The sequence below is a fragment of the Dendropsophus ebraccatus genome, chromosome 11 (assembly GCF_027789765.1).
Source record: "Dendropsophus ebraccatus isolate aDenEbr1 chromosome 11, aDenEbr1.pat, whole genome shotgun sequence".
In the NCBI taxonomy this organism is placed as follows: Eukaryota; Metazoa; Chordata; class Amphibia; order Anura; family Hylidae; genus Dendropsophus; species Dendropsophus ebraccatus.
In genome coordinates this window covers 77,831,852-77,847,581 of record NC_091464.1, presented here as the reverse complement: position 1 = coordinate 77,847,581, position 15,730 = coordinate 77,831,852, and the positions used below count along the sequence as shown (strand labels likewise).

The 15,730-nt window shown below is 42.5% G+C and overlaps 1 protein-coding gene across 1 annotated transcript in view; it reads left to right on the top strand.

The window, feature by feature from the left end:
• The window catches only part of GRIK1 (glutamate ionotropic receptor kainate type subunit 1), a 264,135-nt gene that overhangs the window by 186,371 nt on the left and 62,034 nt on the right, over window positions 1–15,730 (top strand). The window lies entirely within an intron of this gene.

The window sequence follows — 15,730 nt, the reverse complement described above, 5'->3', positions numbered from 1 at the left end:
GTGGAAAACTTTATATGTCAGTTTTTACTAAGAAAAACAAAACTTATACACTATTAATGGTGTGCAGGCTCCTAGGGGGTGGGGCCAACACAGGAACGCAAGAAACTCAAGAATTCTAATTCTAATTCTAATTCTAATCAAGAATCCGCCCCCTCGGACCCTGCACTAAACCCAGCACAGTGGCCCAGATTTATAAATGCTGTCTTATACTAGTCATTGTAGAGGAGTTTTTTTAGAATATATATTGGGGAGTAAAACATCTGATTTACAAAGCACCCTGACTCAGATTGCTGAATACTTACATAGTGTATATCAACCCCTTATGTTACAACCACCTTGTGAGCGGTAGAAGATGTGTAAATCACATAATGAATGTCTTTCTGGTATTTAAGCTTTGCCTGTAGCATTACCTTTGATATGTGTCTCTGACATATAAAAAGTTATTTTTTTATGACATGTACTCTTTAAGGAAAAACTGTCTAACATAAATTATATTTTGGTCTAATCCTCATAGGATGATGCTTATGGTACGGCGTAATAATTGCAGAATGAAAACCTAAAATGGCTCTATTTTTAGCCAGGTCGCATGAATTCTCAGAGCTATCATTTTCTAAATTTTTCCTATACTTTCACATGATCATGTGCACCTGCCAGCTGGCAATTATCTGTGTTTTTCTGTATTGAAGTTAATACGAGAAAGATGCTAAAAGAGGACCAAAAAATGTTCTAGAATCACATATAATGTCTTATTACAACAGCCCTCCCCCTCCCTGTGCAATGACCTCTAGAGATGTCACAGAGCATGCCCACAACACTCAAAAAAAAGTTCATAAGCCTCCATCATCACAGGCTGGATTTCAGTGAAAGGTGACGCTAGTATAAAGTTGTAACAGGATCACAAAATTTACAGTAGCTAGTGGTCATAGCTTACCTTTTCTTTTTACCTTGCTGCAATATTTCTTATGCACAAGTTACAGAGCATGCCCACATTACTTTTGAATAGACAATGAGTATTGTGGCGTTCATGTGGCTGCATTAAAGCATATCTCTAAATTCTGTTAACAAAGCAGAACTAAAGCTCAAGAAATTTGGCCACCCCAATATATATATATATATATATATATATATATCCCAACATATATATATATATATATATATATATATATATATATATATATATATCCCAAAATATATATATATATATATATATATATATATACATATAATTATTTTTTAATTAATTATATATTTTATTATAGCGTGTATATATATATAGATGCACCTTCCAGCCTTCCCATAAATCTGCTTACTGCCCTGCAGGTCGCGTCTCCTGGGGTCCGCTGCCATATCATCCCACTTTTTTAAATAGAAGTTAAATAGAGAAAGGTCTTAAGAACAACTGGTGTCAGTGACGGCTCTCTCTGGGATTTTATAATGTCCTTTGATCGGAGCAGTAAATTCTATTCTGGGGAGCCCGCTGACCCCGGTATCTCGGCTTCAAAATTTTTTATTGAATGTCATAAACAATTTAATGATTTGATCCCAGCGCCAGTCCCATTACTGCACAGTGGAGGGTTTATACAAAGCAATGGGAATACATTTACATAGGAAAACCTTTTACCTTATTCTTGTCTGCGTTAACTTTTCCATTATGAAAATTGCAGTGATCGGCTTTTATGAATATATATTCCCTCCACCAGATTGGATGCAGCTTGTGAGATTATGAAATATTCCTAATGTCGTATTTCGTCAGGTGATTTCTATATTTCAAGGATATACACAGCACTTTAACTGTCAGGGCTAAATGCGGGGCAGTGATGTCGGGCTGAGCCCTAATACACATTGACTCGCTGAATAAACAGCTAAATGCAGGCGGCTCATTGATAGAGTACAAAGTCTACCATCAAGTCATCAATAAATAACAGAAATAGAAATGTGTTTCACCACGTAAGCTAAAAGCCGTACTAGGAAGAAATGTTTTTATTAGACATCAAAATATTTTAAAGAGGCCCTCCGCTTTAAAGGGGAAATGCACCTGTACTTACTGTTTGTACAGCCAAGGCTAGAATATCTGTAACTGAAGACAAAGCTAATTTGGGACTGAGTACATTTTTTTTTTTACCTGGATCCAGTCTGTAGTACTGCCCAAAATCCCCTTTAACAGCCTTTCTGATAGGTGGCCATTTTTAGGCTTCTTAAAGGGAAACTCCAGCCACTAAAAACTTTTCTCTGTGCATTCAGCTATCTCTAGCGCCATCACAAAGAAATAATGGAATGTGTATGGACCCACTTCTTGTACACTGGGGACAGTTTGGTCTCAGTTCTTAAAGGGAACCAATCAGCACAATTGTGCTAATATGGTTCCCAGCAGCACAGTGTAGATCTACTGTGCAGCTTGCAGAGCACATCAACTACGGCTGCAGCAGTAGCTTTACAAAGGGGGAAAAGATGTTTTATTATGCCGCACGGGACCGGGAGAGGGGCGGCTACCAGTCGTCTGGGCGGGGAGCCCACCAGGACTACTCCCTACTCAGATGACTAGTTGCCGACCCTCTCCTGGCCTTTTGTGTGCATAATAAAACATCTTTTTCTCCTTTATAAAGCTACTTGCTGGCTGGTATGCTCCATGAGCTGTACAGTAGATCTATACTGTGCTGCTGGGAACCATATCAGTACAATTATGCTGATTGGTTACGTTTAAGATTGCAGAAGGTCTTAGAGGTCAGACCCTTCTCAATCAAACGCATCCCCTTTCCAAGTGTTTACTGGCTGGAATACCCCTTTAAACAGTTTATATCTATTATTCTGTACAGTGCACCATACCTTTTTTAAGCACAAATGTAATCCGCACTCACATGTTCCGTGTTCGCACGGAATACAGACATGGAATGGTTGTACCAGACTACCCCTCCCCACCCCCACCCCGCCCAGGCAGCATCTCTGATATGCTGCTGGGAGCGGAGGAGCTGTATGCATATCCGCAGGGGCGTAACTAGAAATGGCTGGGCCCCATAGCAAACTTTTGATTGGGCCCCCCTGACCACTAAGCCATCAAGTGTAGTTAGAACTGCAAAGGCTGGTCAGGAGTGCTTGCAGTTAAAGGGACATTTGCAGAACCCAGAAGGCCTGTTCGTCCACCGTGTGCTGCAAATGATGACAGCCAGTGTATTGCAGGAGCAGGCCAGGGTGCCCTCTGATGCGACGGGCCCCATAGCAGCTGCTACAGTGGTAGTTACGCCCCTGCAAATGCGCCACGCTGTAATGACAGAGCCGCGCGGCTGATTTATTACAGTATGGCTAATATCTATACAGTTTCCCCTCTCCCAGCAGCATATCAGAGATGCCGCCGGCAGGCGGGGGAGTCCGTTACAGGCATTCCACGTCCGTGCGGAATGTGTGAATGCGGCCTAAAGGCCCTATTCCACCAACAGATCTGACGACAGATTATCTGCCAAAGATTCGAAGCCAAACCCAGGAACAGACTATAATCAGAGAACAGGTCATAAAGGAAAGACTGGATTTCTTCTCTTTTCAAATCCACTCCTGGGTTTGGCTTCAAATCTTTGACAGATAATCTGTCGTCAGATCTGTTGGTGGAATAGGGCCTTTAGTCGCGGCTCACAGACTTCATTGGCATCTTCTGATATGTCCCAAGACTTCTTAGGCCCTGGTTACTATTTTTGACCCATTGACTTTAGTCCAAATGTTGGATTTCATGTACAGATTCCATTGTGTTCCACGGCTAGTTGTTGGGCTCTGTTGTGCACACTAATCCCTCGTCAAGAGTTTTCACCTTCAAGAGAAATTGAAAAGAGTAATTCAGAAGCAATTGTTCCATCATGTCATTCTATCCAGTATGGTGCAGACTTCCCTGTAAGCAATGATGGATAGTATATGTAGGTGCTATCTCATTTTAACCTTGAAACTCATAGTCCAACACATGGAAAACTTTAGGATAAATATCAACTTTTTGTCACCCCGCCTTCCCCAAATTGGAGGTGGGTAGAATACAGTGATGGCTGTAAATGTGCCCCAAATCTTCCACCCTACAGCCCAGAATTGTTTTAACCTCTTCTCATGAATGGTGCACCCCTGGATCTGCAAAAGTGACGGACTAAACAAGAAGTTTCTATGCTGGTACTTCTACATGTTCCCACAAAACAAAGTAAAACGCAGAACAAAAATTATTTATAATGCAGACAACACCTCGTCTTCATATTTGCATATATAATTATGAACCGTAGTTATCATATAGATGCAATCAAGGAAATGATCACTTGTACCAACATCATCATCTATTCGGGTATTTGCCACCTGTAAACTATGAAACAATTATGTATGGTCTGCGCATAATTCCTTAAATGTATGAAGAAATGTTACTGCTGAATGTATTCCTGACCGTTTAACTGTTCGCACTTGTCAAACCCATTTAGTTTTTGGTCTTGTAAATTTATACTATACAAAGAATACTATAATACATGCTGCCTATGTACTAGCACAGTCATGTCAAACTCTGGCCCGCGGGCCAAATCTGGCTCGTGGTGCCATTATTTTTTGCCCGCCATGCTTTTCTATTACTGTGTTAAATTTGGCCCACCTGACGTTGCAGCAGATTATAATATGGGTGGTCCGTAGAGCTGCTTGGACCACCCATATTATAATCTCGTAGGCCGCAGGCAGTTTTTCGCCCGTTGCCTAAAAGTATCTCAGTAGTGCCCCAACGCTGGCAATGTGGTGAAGTCATTGTGTGCATCCTCCGACGGGCACCTCCTGCAGCCTCTGGAGTTGCAGAAAGGGTGAGTCCAAGCTAAGGGGGAAGTCATGAACAACTAAGAAGGGGCTGGCTTCTCTTTTAGAGACTATTCTTGAGGACTGGCTTCTACATAAGAGACTGTTGGGGAGGGCTGGCTACTATATAAGACTACTGGAGAGGGCTGACTACTATAAAAAGAAAAACTATTGGGGTGTGCTGGCTACTATATAAGACTATTTTAGGGACTGGCTTCTACATAAGAGACTATGGGGGAGGGCTGGCTACTATATAAGAGACTATGGGGGAGGGCTGGCTTCTATATAAGACACTATTAGGGAGGGCTGGTTTCTACATAAGAGACTATTTGGGAGGGCTGGCTTCTATTTAAAACAATTGAGGAGGGCTGGTTACTATATGAGAGACTATTTTAGGGACTGGCTTCTATATAAGACACTATTGGGGAGGGCTGGCTTCTATATAAGACACTATAGGGAGGGCTGGCTACTATATAAGACACTATTGGGAGGGCTGACTACTATATAAGACACTATTGGGAGGGCTGGCTACTTTATGAGAGACTATTTTGAGGCCTAGCTACTATATAAAACACTATTTGGAGGACTGGCTACTATATAAGACACTATTAGAAGGACTGGCTACCATATAAGACACTATTGGGAGGGGGGCTGGCTACTATAGAAGACACTATTGGGGGCTGGTTACTATATTGGACACTATTAGGAGGGCTGGCTACTATATTGGGCACTTAGGAGGGCTGTCTACTAAATAAGACACTATTGGGAGGGCTGGCTACTGTATAAGACACTATTGGGGGCTGGTTACTATATGGGACACTATCGGGAGGGCTGGCTACTATGTAGGTCTCTAATAGTAGGCCTGGCTAGTATGTTGGGCACTATTTGGGGTGGCTACTACATGGGGCACAATTGTGGGATTACCTACTGCTTGAGGGATATAATGGGTAACTTTCATGTCTGAAAAATTACTTTAGGATAGGCAGTGCCAGGAACGCAGCATGCACTCTTCATTAAATATTATGGTTAGCCCGCGACTTTCTCCAATTTTTTTTAATTTTGGCCCACTGTGTATTTGAGTTTGACACCCCTGTACTAGCATATAACTTTAATAATACTGCTACCTATGTACTAGAATATAACTGCTCTAATACTGCTCCTATATACAAGAATATAACTACTATAATACGGAAAAAGAGAGAAAGGAGCGCTGCACCTCACACCTATGGCTGACACTAATGCCACTCTGCTACATTTAAAAACCAACGCCAGGATGTTGGTATATAATTTGATCAAACCATATTGCCTCATGTACCACGTGCAGGTCCCCTGAGTCCCTACGCTAACTCCACACTGTGTCAGTCAGTGACCGCTAACCTCGTAAAGCGAGTACAAACAGGGAAGGGAGGCCATAGAAACACCCTGCAACCCTAATGTCACAGGACCACTCCCCAAGGGCCCCCCCATAACCCAGCAGGCACCGCCATAATACTGCTCCTATACACAAGAAAATATCTACTATAATACTGCCTCCTATATACAAGAATATAACTACTATAATACTGCCCCTATATACAAGAATAAACAGTATCTTCCGGTAATTTTACTGTAAGTTTTACTGCTCTCTGTTTACAAGAACATCGCTTTGATAATGTTACTACCAGGGACAGGAAGGAGATCAGACCCTGGCACTGTTTACATTAGTATCTATATGCCCGGGGCAGCATGTCCCTTCTTGTGCCCATGATGTTAATTGTAAGATGTTGATCCTACATAAAAGCTAATCAGGTCTAATCTTGCAAGGAGCTAAAAGCCAAGTATGAAGAAGCATCAGCCCCCTCCTCCGTTGCCTCCATTACTCCGGAGCATTAATTTACCGGAGAGGGAATACTTTCAGTGAGGTAATTTTAGTGCCAGGCTAGGAAATATTGGTCCGTAATTTAAGAGCGTCCTCACATGTATAAATTAATGTCACTGTGAGAATGCGGAGTGACAGAGGCTCCAGAGGTAAATGTTGCAGTCCTCCCCTCTGAACATGATTAATGAACAAAGCGTCACGAAATGACACCGCCAGATAAATGGGCACAAAAATACCTGAGAAATGATTCTGGTTAAAGAGAGAAGAGCTGAAGCCGCGCAGTTCACTTCTCCTTGGACAGTGAAAGCAATGTATCCTCGTCTTCTTTCATAAGGGATCAAGGGAGTCGTGCAAATTCTCATACCTTGAGTTACCGTGAACGTCATGGTAAATTCTACACTCCGCCCCTTCACCACCATTGCCTTATTATCTGTTCCATTACTTTTGGTGTCTATTAGGTTTATAAGCATGTAGGGCAGTCACAAACAGTCAGATCTTAACAGGAAGTGGTGACCACCCCTTTGTCAGTCAGTGTCCATAGATTGTCAAGGGGGTGGTTACTACTGTTCGGATCTCAATGGGACATAACCCTGAGCACTCTTCCTGTTAAGAACACAACACCCTTCTTAGTATTTAAGTGTCTAAAGTAATAGTCCCAATGTCTGAGGAATGGAGGGGGGGGGGGGGGATAATGAGATCTTTTTTTTTTTTTTTACATAGATAATTTCTCCAGAACAATAGTTGAAATATCTTTTGAAATGTTATAGTCGGAAGTTAAAGGGGTATTTTTGTCATTTTAAACTTTTAATATGTTGCTGCCCTTACTGAGAACATACCAAACAGAATATTCTTACCTTTCCAAGCTCCCCCGGCTGAACAATGCCAAATCTACTTCTAAGACAGCTTCATCTCGACAGTGACAGCCTAATCTGTCAATCATTGGTCTTGACGCTCTCCCATTTTAGGGCCCTATTACACCAACAGATTATCTGACAAATTTCTTAAGCCAAAGTCAGGAATGGATTTGAAAAGAGGAGGAATCCTAGTCTTTCCTTTATGACCTGTTCTCGGTTTATAATCCATTCCAGGCTTTGGCTCAAAAAAATCTGTCAGATAATCTGCTGGTGTAATAGGGCCCTAAGTCAGTGATTGGCTGAGTGGGCTGTCACTGCCGAAATAAGTCTGTCTCGGAAGTGGAGGCAGCAGTATTGAGCTGGGGCCCTGAAGATGATGCAGGAGGACACCAGGGGTGCTTGGAAAGGTAAAAATAACTTGTTTGTTATGTTACCCAACAGGCCAGCAACTTATTAAACGTTTGAAATTAGCAGAATTTCTGTTTACGGTGCCTATACATTTCCAAAACTATTACCTTCCCTGTCCACCCGATTCACACGAATGTCCATGTTTTTATTTTCCCTCTGTGGAGAGGAGGGGTTCCGGCTTATTTCTCCAAGAAAAAAAAGATGTTGGGGGCCCCCATACACCTTGTACTAAAGGTGTACAGGCTCCTTAACAGTAAATGATTGTTTTAGATGATATACTGTCATGGTAAGAAAAGAGTTCAAAACTTCAATTTTTTTTTTTAATTTTCTGCCAATAGTTAGATGCAAGATCTTTCATCTATAATAAATCTAGATGAGGGCAACTGGAGCATGCTCAAATTCAGTTCAAATGCTGAATGATCAGACTCAAGCATGCTCAAGTTGGCTCACCCCTATCCTCTTTTCTTGGTGCGTTCAACCATCAACCTACTTTTGTCTGATGTATATGGTCGCCTTTAAAGCTTACAGATGGTATGCTCTAACAGGTGCTGGTTCATCATTTTATATGGCCATAGCCATACACATCCATAGCCCATTATTAAGACAGCTACTGTGTCTCTCCTCATCCCCCCCTCCAATACACATGAGCGATCGGCTTGTTTTGGTGGCGGCTACAGATGAGTATGCTCAGGTCCATCCAAACCCAGGTGTGCAATATTTAATGAGGAGTAGCTGAAGAAGTTGGATGCAGTCCTAAGGAGATCCGGAAAACATACAGTGTATGGCCTATGGCTGTATCAGACGGACCCAAGCATATTCAAGTTGTTGTCATCTTTAGTGGTGGCCTATCTTTTCAAAAACAAAAGAATCAGGAAGTTGATCATGCAATTCATTCATAAAGGTTAGGATGCATCAGGATACACCGAAAAGGTTCAGGTAAAAACTACAGATGTGATACATTCGAGAATGCTGAGAAGAAAGAAGGAGAAGATTTCTCAGCTGCCGCAGGACACGGCTGGCTGGTCTTTCAGGGGTTAACCCATTTTGACCCATCAGCTTGTAAAAAAGAAGCTGAGAAATTTCCCTCTAGTAAAGCGCAGCTCCAGATCCTATAACCTGTGATATTTACAGCCAATAATTCCGTTCTATTAGCAAAGTAACAATAATCTTGTTATTACGCTTCAGATACTTCCATTGTCTTAGTTTCTTTGGTTCTTATCTGAAACTTCCATAGCAGCCGGCCTTGTAAATGGGAAGGCAAATTAAATCCAGCAGTCGACATCACGCAGCGCACAACCAGGACGGCAGCGGCCTCTTTGGCAAAGCTCCAGCTTGTTTTCTGAATTATTTCTCCATTTATATGCCGAGCTGTGGGCTGATCCAAAAAATGCATTTGTTTGCCTTCCAGCTGTAAGAGAATTGTCTTTTCTATGACGGATCTGTCTTTAGACTGAGATCTAGGAAAGCTGTTGTAGAGATCAGACGAGAATCAGATGCTAAGTGACAACCCCTATGTCATACTTCCCAACATATGTCTCCCATTTGAGGGTTTATTTTAACCTGCTTAGAATGGCCACAGAATATCTGATATAATTAGTAGAGATGAGCAAACCTGGAGCATGCTCGAGTCGATCCGAACCCGAACGTTCGGCATTTGATTAGCGGTGGCTGCTGAAGTTGGATAAAGCCCTAAGGCTATGTGGAAATCATGGATATAGTCATTGGCTGTATCCATGTTTTCCAGACAACCTTAGAGCTTTATCCAAGTTCAGCAGCCCCAGCTAATCAAATACCGAACGTTCGGGTTCGGATCGACTCAAACCCGAACCCGGTTCGCTCATTTTTAATAATTAGCCATTGTGTGCTGTGCGTCTGCATAAGCTGCTCCCCCCTGCAGCTTATTTGTAGTGTCTGACCCTTTGGGATACATTTTCCTAACACCTTACATTGCTCGCCCCTTTGGAGCATGCACATAATATTGCATAATATGATGAACTTGCCTGCCCCTTTGAGTATATTTGCATAGGCTGTTGCCTGCCTGTCCATTTGGAATACCTTTGTCTAGTCTGTTTTATTGTCCGCCCCTTGAGTCACATTTGCATAAGCTGTTCCCGCCCTTGTGAGTACATTTGCACAATATGCTACATTGTCCGCCCCTTTAAGTGCATTTGCATAGTATTCTAGATTGCCAGTTCCTTTAAGTGCATTTGCATAATATGCCACATTGCTGCCCCTTTTGAGTACATTTGCATTATAGTCTACATTGCTCGCCCCTTTGAGCACATTTGCATATGCTATTACTTTTCCTGCCCCTTTGACCACATTTGCATTATATGCTATATTGCCGCCCCTTTTAAGTATATTTGTATAATATGCTACACTGCCCGCCCCTTTTAAGTATATTTGTATAATATGCTACACTGCCCGCCCCTTTGTGGTACAATTACAAAAGCTGTTACCTGCCCGTTTGGGGTCTACTTTGATAAGTAAAAAAAAAACAAAACTTGGATGTATACCTGTGGCCATGTACTGTCTATTATTAGTGATTGTCACCATTGTAATCCATGTAAGTGACCACCGCCACTTAACGAGCCAGTCACGGCATTCTGTATATTGTATTCACAAATACTTGTATGCTTTAGAATGCACGGTGTAATTTTTATATTATTTTAATAAAATATTTCTTCGTTTTCTCAAGGCTCCAGGAGAAACCACTAGTCATTTAAATAAAGTTTGGAAAAAGGTTTGTACATTGATGTGGTGTTGGTGCCCCTGAGGATGTCTTTATTGTTCCTTTACCTCCTATCCTTTAGCTCCTGTCTATATTGTCTGTAATTGCAGTTTATCGACCATTCTATGTAACGAGGTTATAATGTCTCCAGGCTCGCCTTTTCCATAAACCTAGCGGCAAGTCCTTGATTGGTCGAGGTCAGGAGCCGAGACCTTAGACAATCGTTAAAATGAAGGGACAGAAGTGATCAGCTGAGTGTTGTGACCCTTCTTTCCAGAGCTGAATGTGTTGTGGATGGATTCATAGAAAGTCTGGGAGATTATCTTGTATCCATACACGGCACACTTGGCATTTCCAGGGGAACCGAGCAGAAATGAAGGGTCACGCTCAGCACCTTTCCTTGTAGCCTCTCAATACCGAGACCGTCCCGCACCATCTAAACTTCTGACATCCAGAGGTTTGTAAAAATGATAGCTACTATTTAATAGAGATGAGCAAACTCGAGCGTGTGGCACGTGATTACCGGTGGCTAAAGAAGTTGGATGCAGCCGTGAGTCCTGCAGAACATGGATACAGCCATAGGCCTATGCTGAATCGATGTTTTCCAGGCAGCCTTAGGGCTGCATCCAATTTCCTCAGCCACCGGTAATCAAGAGTTTGGGTTTGGATGCTCATTTCTACCATTTAATCAGATTTTGCACAAATAATTTCTCTACCAGTGTTTGTATACAGCTCCCATGCACACCTATGTGTCTCTATGTATTTGGTCCTGCACTCATATCATATAGACCAGAGCCTCCCAAACAGACTGCCCCAGGCAATCTATGGCGATACTGAGCAATGAAAGAGACAAAGTACAAAATGCCATAAGCAGTGATAGTGTGGCACAAAGTACCTTTTCAGTAGGGATGGTCCGAACCTGCCGAGGTTCGGGTTCGGATGAACCCGAACGCTGGGCATCGGATTCCCGCTGTCTGCCCGCTCCGTGCAGCAGGCGGATACAGCGGTAGGATCACCTGGAAAACTGGGATACAGACTATGGCTATGGCTGTATCCCAGTTTTCCAGGCGGTCCTCCTGAGAAAGAAAGAATACATACCTGTAGGGTTCAGACCACACACAGGGTTTTTTGTAGTCTGTTACCATGGTGACACATAAGTCTGCATAAGAGCTGTATATACAATACAGTAGAGTGTTTTGATTTATTGTATTGATACAATAAAATGGTATATAAACAAGTAATAAACAAGTGGTATATAAATTGGCAAGAAGGTGAAAATCTTAATTCCGATCCCCGTATGTCCCTCCAGCAGGGTATTAAGACAATACATTAATTGTATTGGATATAACCAGATTTCCGCTGCGCTCAGATTTGGACGCTCAGTCCTAGTTACCTGGGGCGCTATACAAATTTTTTTTTTTCATGCTCATTAAATCTTCTTATGCTCCATCAGCTTTATTCTCCTAGAGCCCCCCAAGGCCTGTTTAAATCAGCTCTAACTCGCTCCTTTGTATTGTATCACCCTTTGTGGACTGGTCTTATGGATGAGAGGCAATCCTCCGCTCTACTGTACGGAGTCTGTGCATCTCCTTAGGACCTTGTAGCCAACAGCTACATCCATGAGACCAATAGGGGGAAAATGATTACATATAGGAAATCCTTGTATAGAGCTCAGGCTGCTTAGCATTCAGGCTCCAGGCAACAAGCAACATGTTGTACCATGACGAGATCCTACGAGGATGCATGTACTTAGGATGTGGTTAATGCTAAATGATGTATTACAGGCAAGAATGGCGAAGTCTATAGCAAACCGGGTCATTAAACTGCAATTATATGAACACGAACCACCGTCAGATCTGTTACTGAGGTTTTATGTTGTCATGTTTACTATTGCAGTGTAGTGTCTACCCAATACCCTTTCCTGTAGAAAAAAAAGACCTATATGGATATAGCAGAGCTGAATTTCACCCTGAAGGGTATCCTGCTGCTAGAATCTCCAGTGTTCAGCTGTAAACTATGGGAGAACCTAGCAGCAAGGAAACAATTTCCCTACAGCACCTCCACAGGCCAGTTGAAGCATTACAACTAGAGATGAGCAAACTTTTCAAAAGTTCAGTTTGGCAGGTTCGTAAAGTTTGAGTTTGGCTGAACCAAACTTTCTGCAAAGGAACAAATATTGATTTGTAACATTCAGTTTGCTCATCTCTGATTACAACTTGCCCATTAAAATCAATGGGCTGATGGTATAATGCAAAGCAAAACAGGTTCTCCAGAGCGGGAGGCACTCTATAGCCGCACTTTACTCCTTGTACAAGAGGAGGATTCTTAACGTGGATACCAACACATTTTTCCAATGGAATAATTCAGAGTCTTCACGCTGGCACCAAAGTGGCAAACTCTACTCGCCATTGACAAACTCAGCTTTGCTGCATCTGTAATTGTTGACAGTATTAACCCTTTCACGATGTGTTCATTATGTTCTTTTTGCACAATATGGTTGGTTTCTGTATGTCTACATTGTGTGCTATAATGATTTATGAATAATGGCTGTTATAATAATGGAAAATGACCAGAGTAACAAATGAGTCTGGCCTTTGGTCCTTCTAGTTGTGTTGGTCTTCTAGCCGAACATTTACACATCAAGTCCACATATGCTTTTAAATATTTCTAAAATTGGGGTTTTAGTTAATAATTAGAGATGAGCCCATTTTGAGCATGCTTAAGTCCGATCGTTCGGCATTTGATTAGCGGTGGCTGAAGAAATTGGATGCAACCCCAGGAAGTCCTGTGGCTGTATCCTTGTTTTCCTGGACTCTCTTGCATCCAACTTCTTCAGCCACTGATATTCCAGTTGCACTCATCTCTACTAGTAACACTATAACTTCCCACTCCAATTGTGATGGGACCACCCTATGAACTGGGTAAAAATGGTAAGGGCATTTATGTAAAACCTGCCCAAAGTGAGCATTTTGTCAAAGCTTTAAAGGGGTATTTCGGCTAATAAAAAGTTGTATTATAAGTTTATAGAGCTCATCTTGTGCAGTAAGGGTATGTGCACACTACGGAATCCCATTGGATCATCCGCCGCGGATTCCGCAGCTCACCCCCGCTCGTGGACACTGGCTGAGGCACGCAACTCCACCAGTCCCATAGGCTTTATTTTATGGTTTGACAGATTCTGCCATCCGCCTGAAGAATGATCATGTTCTTTCTTCGGGCGAACGCTGAAATCTGGCAAACCATAGAATGAAGCCTATGGGACTAGTGGAGATGTGTGCGACTGCCAGCGGCCACGAGCGGATTCCGCAGCTGGTGATCCACTGGGATTCCGTAGTGTGCACATACCTTCAAATAGAAAAGGCAGTGAGCTGGCTCATTTTAGAAATCATTGGGGACCTGACCACCCTCTAACCAATCAAGTTTTTCTAATGACATGGACACTTTAAATATTGGCAAGCATGCTGCTATGGTCTGTGCTGTAGAAACTATATGAGCAATATGGCAGTGGCAAGGATCTTCTTAGTTCGGCAATGGAATTGGTGAAATAATCCAAAGTCATTGTCTTATGTATAAAACTTATATTAAACAATTTCCTTGTTTACTGGAATAAGTTTTGCTGTTATGTGTTAAAATTATATAATTTTGCCGTTCCTCTGAAAGTAAGCTGATTACAGGTGTGCCACTTCTGATGATTATCAGTAAGCCGTGAGAGAACCTGCCAGCAGTGTACAGTTTCTCTGCAGTGCCTCCACAGGGCAAATTAAGTATTACATCAGTAATATCATATAATACATAGATATTCTGGGTCCTCCAGTGTGGTAGCCAGGGCTGTGGAGTCGGTAAGACACAACTCCGACTCCTGAATTTTATCAGGACCGACTCCGACTCCCGACTCAGACTCCTTCATAAATGGCCAGTCATATACCAGGGGAGTTATATATCACACTGGCTCAGCAGCTTCTCCCTAATATCCTACATGATCCTGGGGCGACTTCTGAGTGAATAAAGGAATACTGTATATAAAGCAGATTCTCCTGTGTGTGCAGTGGATGCAGCCAGTCTCCAGCCTCCATGTCCTGAACAACTCACAACTAGACTAGAAGGAGCAGGTGGTCTTTTCCTGCTGACAGTCTTCTATGTTTCTAACTAAATATTCACCATACTTAAAGAAACACTGCTAACAATGCCATATACCTGTAATATAGAGGTCAGCCATAGTGATATAGAGAGGGGTCACACAGTGATATAGGGAGGGGTCACACATAGTGATATAGAGAGGGGTCACACAGTGATATAGAAGGTCACTGTGGGGGCATGCACTAGCACGCACATACACACACAGCCTGCTGCAGCCATAGCACACACACAGCTTGCTGCAGCCATAGCGCACACCACACACACACACACACACACACACTCGGTTTGCTGCAGCCATAGAACACATACACACAGCCTGCTGCAGCCATAGCATACATACACAGCCTGCTGCAGTCATAGCACACACACGCATGCACAGCCTGCTGCAGTCATAGCACACACACAGCCTACTGCAGCCATAGCGCGCACACACACACACACACACACACAGCTGCAGCCATAGAACTCTGAAGAAAAACACACAATCTTCTCCCAGAGAGAAAACACCACACTGAGGACAGAGGTTACTGCTACACTACTTATGTCTTCTCCTCCTCCTCCTCTATATTACATAGGAAATCTTAATATTACACTGCTGCTCATATACAGTCTTCCAGCATCCAGGAAGAGAACAGCACAGATCTCCCGCTACACAATGGACTCTTCCAGCTCAGAAACAAACTGCCAAATAGTGACCAACAACTTTTCCATGACCACCCTTATGTACTAGGGCCAGTGTCCTATTACTGATATATTCCCCGACCACCCTTATCTAATAGGGCCAGTGTCATATTAGAATGTTGCTCATATTTATTCATGAGCAAAACTTGTAAAATTCATATCAAAATTCAATTCTACATTTTTTAAATATTTTTTTAAAGCTGGAGTCGGAGTCAGTACATTTCTTTTTCGACTCCGACTCCAGCCAAAGCTAGCTCCGACTCCGACTCCAGC